The sequence below is a fragment of the Penaeus vannamei genome, chromosome 6, assembly GCF_042767895.1.
Source record: "Penaeus vannamei isolate JL-2024 chromosome 6, ASM4276789v1, whole genome shotgun sequence".
NCBI lineage: Eukaryota > Metazoa > Arthropoda > Malacostraca > Decapoda > Penaeidae > Penaeus > Penaeus vannamei.
Genome location: NC_091554.1, coordinates 43,469,150 through 43,474,149, shown reverse-complemented (window position 1 = coordinate 43,474,149; position 5,000 = coordinate 43,469,150). Strand labels below are relative to the sequence as shown.

The following is a 5,000-nucleotide window of genomic DNA, read 5'->3' as shown; positions in this document are numbered from 1 at the left end:
AACCCCCCCAAAAAAAAATATCACGATCCCCAAAGAAAAACCCAGAATAACAACCAATCAATAGTAATTCATCAAACCTCATAATTACCCACGCTCGTTAGTTAAGGGTCGCGTCACGGCCACACCCCCTCGACTCTCGGCGCACCTTACTTAATATTAAGGGGCGCCGTGACGTTCACTGAAAGATCGTCAATTAGAGCTGTGTATTCCGGGGTGTACTATTGCGCATTAGGATAGGGCCTCCGGTTCGGAGTTCTCAGAAGGACGCGATGAAGAGATGGGAGGAGAGAGAGGGAATGAGGGAGGGAATAAGGGAGGGAATAAGGGAGGGAGAGAGAGGGAGAAGGTGAGAGAGGGGGAGAGGGAGAAGGAGAGAGAGGGGGAGAGGGAAAAGGAGCGAGAGAGGGAAAAGGAGAGAGAGAGATGGAGAAGGAGAGAGAGGGCGAGAAGAAGAAAGAGAGAGATGGGGAAAGGGAGAAGGAGAGAGATGGGGAAAGGGAGAAGGAGAGAGAGGGGAGGGAGAAGGTGAGAGAGGGGAGAGGCAGAGGGAGAAGAGATAGAGATATAGGAAGAGAGAGAGAGAGAGAGAGAGAGAGAGAGAGAGAGAGAGAGAGAGAGAGAGAGAGAGAGAGAGAGAGAGAGAGAGAGAGAGAGAGAGACAAAGAGACAGAGGGAGGGAGGGAGGGAGGGAGGGAGGGAGGGAGGGAGAGAGAGAGAGAGAGAGAGAGAGAGAGAGACAGAGAGAGAGAGAGAGAGAGAGAGAGAGAAAACCCAAAAACCTTAATAAATCCATCAAAGAGACATACAAACTGAAACAGAGAGAATGAAAGAGAAAGAAAAAAGCCAACCCGACGTTAAAATAAAAGAAATAGAGAGAGAGAGGGAGAGAGAGACAGGAATCCGACGCGATCCACACACGTATCGGATGAGCAATACCTGTTGTGTCAACCGCATTTCCCCGAGACCGGACCCCCCCTCCCCCCACTACCCCGGACCCCCCCTCTCCCCACTACCCCGGACCCCTCCCCTCCCCCCACTACCCCCTTCCACCAACTCATACACTCCCTTCTCCCCTTCCCCCTTCCTCACCCACTCATACACCCCCACCCCCTAACCCCTTCCACCAACTCATACACCCCCTTCCCCCTTCCTCACCCACTCATACACCCTCCCCCTATCCCTTGTCTGTATACTCATGTCTACCTCCCCCTTCCTCACCCACTCTTGCGCCCTTCCCCCTTCCACCAATTCACACACCCTTCCCCCTTCCTCACCCACTCATGCCGACTTCCCCCTTTCCTTCCCCCCTCACCCCCCAATCCCCACCTATCTATATACCTCCTTCCCCTCCCCCCACCCAATTACTCATGCCCCCTTCCCCCTCCCCCACCAACTCATGCATTCCTCCCTTCTCCTCCCCCTCACCCCCAATACCTCATGCCCCCTTCACTCCTTTCCCCCAACTCGTACCCTTCCCCTCTCATCTCATCCCCACCAACCCACGCTCCTCCTCCCCTTCCCCTCACCCCCACCAACCCACACTCCCTCCCCCCCTCCTTCCCCCAACTCATGTCCCCTTTCCCTTCCCTTCCGCTCTCCCCTCCCTCTCCCTTCAACCCCTTTCCCCAACCAATATTCCCTTCCCCTAACTCATGCCCCCCACCAGCCCACCCCTCCCCCTCCCCCACCAACCCACATTCCCTTCCCTCCAACCCATGCCCCTCCCCCCACCAACCCACACTCCCTTCCCCCTTCCTTCCCTCCAACCCATGCCCTCCCCACACCAACCCACTCCCATCCCCACCCTCTCCCTCCCCCCCACCAACCCACACTCCCTCCCCACTTCCTTCCCTCCAACCCACACTCCCTCCCCCTCCCCCTTCCTTCCCTCCAACTCATGCCCCCCACCAACCCACACTCCCTTCCCCCTTCCTTCCCTCCAACTCATGCCCCCCACACCAACCCACACTCCCTCCCCCCGTCTCCCCCACTCCTTCCCTCCAACTCATGCCCCCCTCCCCCTCCCCTTCCTTCCGCCGCCCCCCATCCCCCACCTCCCCGCTCCCGGTTCCCAAAGGGGGCGTGACGGCAGCTTTTCCCTCACGTGTAATGTTGATGACGCAACGTATCTCTCGCGTTCGTGGAAGAGACAACAAAAATCCGTAATGCTTCACACGTATTATCATTTTTTGTTTCTTCTTAATCCATTCAGTTGTATTTATATTTTTTTTTCTTTTTTTTCTCTCTCTGTTTCTTTATTTTTCTTTCTCTCTGTCGAAAACGATGATTTACAATATTCTTAATCCATTCAGTTATATCTAGTTTTTTTCTCTCTCTCTCTTTTTCTATTTTTCTTTCTCTTTGTCGAAAACGATTATTTACAATATTCATGATCCATTCATATATATTTTTTTTACTATTTTCTTCTCTTTATCTGTATTTTCCTTCTCTCTTTACCGAAGACAACAATTTGCAATATTCAGTATAACTGATTCTTACAATATAGACTTAAATAAACAATATACGGAGTTAAATAAATGACAATAAAAAACGGCGCAGACATAAACGTTAAGGTTGACAAAAAAGAAAGAAAAAAAAGCGAAAGAAAGAGAAAAAACAAAACAAATAAAGATACACAAAAAACGAAAAAAAACGAAAAAAAACGATGATGCATAAACAAAAACAAAAACAAAAACAAACAAAAAAATCATGGCCGACAAAAAAACGACCGCTTTTTAAATGTCCAACGAGCCACCTGCCGTGTGAGATCCTGAAGCCTGAGATCACACCACCGCCTTCACAACCCGACGCCGGTATTTGACATGAATGAATACACCGGATGCGTTGATTATATTGAAGTGCCTCTCTCTCTCTCTCTCTCTCTCTCTCTCTCTCTTTCTTTTCTTTCTTTGTCTCTGTCTCTCTCTCTCTTTTCTTTCTTTCTCTCTCTCTCTTTCTTTTCTTTCTCTGTCTCTTGTTCTCTCGCTTTTTCTTTTCCACTCTCTTTTTCTTTCTTTCTCCCTCTCTCTCTTTTTCTTTCTTTCTCTCTCTCTCTCTTTTTCTTTCTTTCTCCCTCTCTCTCTCTTTTCTTCCCCACTCTCTGTCTCTCTCTCTTTTTCGTTTCCACTCTCTCTTCCCCCTCCCTCCTCTTTCTCTCTCCATGTAGGCATACACTTAAATCGACTGCAAACTTTGAATGTATATATGGGTGACCATTTCTAAAGTAGATATGAGGGACATTATATATATAAATAAAAATAAATAAATAAATAAATATACATATATATATATATATATATATATATATATATATATATATATATATATATATATATATATATATATATATATATATATATATATATATATATATATATATATATGTATATATATATATATATATATATATATATATATATATATATATATATACACACACATATATATGTATATATATGTATGTGTGTGTGTTCAATCCTAGATATGATAAATCCTCTTAGCCTCAAACATGAGTATGCTTTGATTTCTTGCTTACGTGCGGACTTCACGTATTTCTTCCATTGTCAAGCGTGACAAGTCGAACGCCCTAAAACAGACTCCCGCGATCGCCATGTCCTTAAAAAATGGGGTATAATTTCCACTTCATAAAAATCATCTTTAGCGCCGCCTCATAAACGTATTTACACAACGTTTTCCACAGACAAAAACAGCAGAGACGTTTCTTCTGCCGCACGGGACAAGTGTCACGCGAGTTTCCACGCAGCCGAAACACGTTTCATTTCTCCATTTCCATCCTTCGAATTTCCACTTTCATTTTCAATCATAGATCCACTTTTTTTCTATCCTTCTCCACCTATCGCGAGCACAGGCACCGATCTCTTCTCCCGGCTCCCAGCGAGGTCGCTATCCGTGCGTGTGGCAGCTGGCGGCTCGGGACTGTCACTCCGGGGTCACTCACGGCATGACAGGGGAGCGCGAGAGGTGCGCGTGTTACCTCTACCGAAGCCGAGTCGTAACTGACACTCACGCTAGACCTTATACCATTTTATATAAATCTCGGCGCCGTTCGTTGCCATTTCTCGTCTCCCTCTTTCACCATCGCCGTCTCTCGAGTTGATTTGGCATGTTCAAGAACTTTCCTAGAATATGTCGAACGTTTTCCGTCTTAAGCCGAAAATGGGGAAATAATACGAGAAAAAGGGTTTGGTTTGAGTGGTGGTGCAACCCATCGTTTTCTTTGGTAATGATTGCATCTCTCCGGCTTGCCTTCCCTCTCTCTCTCTCTCTAACTTTCCTTCCCTCCTCTCTCTCTCTAACTTTCCTTCCCTCCTCTCTCTCTCTAACTTTCCTTCCCTCCTCTCTCTCTCTAACTTTCCTTTCCTCCTCTCTCTCTATCTAACTTTCCTTCCCTCCTCTCTCTCTCTAACTATCCTTCCCTCCTCTCTCTCTTTTTCTCTCCATATCTATCTCTATATCTCTCCGACTGTCCTTCCCTCCTTTCTCCCCCCCCCCTCTCTCTCTCTCTAACCCACACTCCTCCTTAACTTCCTGTTATTTGGCGTGAAAGTCTCCTTATCTCTTCGGTTCCCTTTTTACCAACCTTCTTATCTCACTTGACACCTCTCTTATCAGTCTTAGCTCCCTGCCAGTTACTATGGACATCTGCCTGATCCTTTAATAGTGTACAAGGCACCGTATGTGTCTGCATAAGCGATGTATCGATTGATTGATTAGTTTGCGGATAGGCTGAACGGAGAAGAGAGAGAAAGAGAAAGAGAAAGGGAAAGAAAGAGAGAAAAAGAGAGAGAAAGAGAAAGAGAGAGAGAGAGAGAGAGAGAGAGAGAGAGAGAGAGAGAGAGAGAGAGAGAGAGAGAGAGAGAGAGAGAGAGAGAGAGAGAGAGAGAGAGAGAGAGAATGAGAGATAGATAGATAAATAGATAGATAGATAGAGAGACAAAGAGAGAGAGAGAGAGAGAGAGAGAGAGAGAGAGAGAGAGAGC

General features: G+C 46.6%; 1 protein-coding gene across 5 annotated transcripts in view; it reads right to left on the bottom strand.

Annotated features, from left to right (window-relative positions):
* Positions 1 to 5,000, bottom strand: part of Nt5b (5' nucleotidase B) — an 80,176-nt gene that overhangs the window by 46,790 nt on the left and 28,386 nt on the right. The window contains exon 1 of one of the 5 annotated variants that reach the window (XM_070123046.1): positions 3,959 to 4,025. The exons of 1 other annotated variant lie outside the window; for it this stretch is intronic. The gene's annotated coding sequence lies outside the window, so the exon portion shown is untranslated. Of the gene's footprint in view, positions 1 to 3,535; positions 3,939 to 3,958; positions 4,026 to 5,000 lie in introns of those variants that run through there. 3 more of the 5 variants (XM_070123048.1, XM_070123047.1, XM_070123049.1) reach the window with 3 other exon arrangements.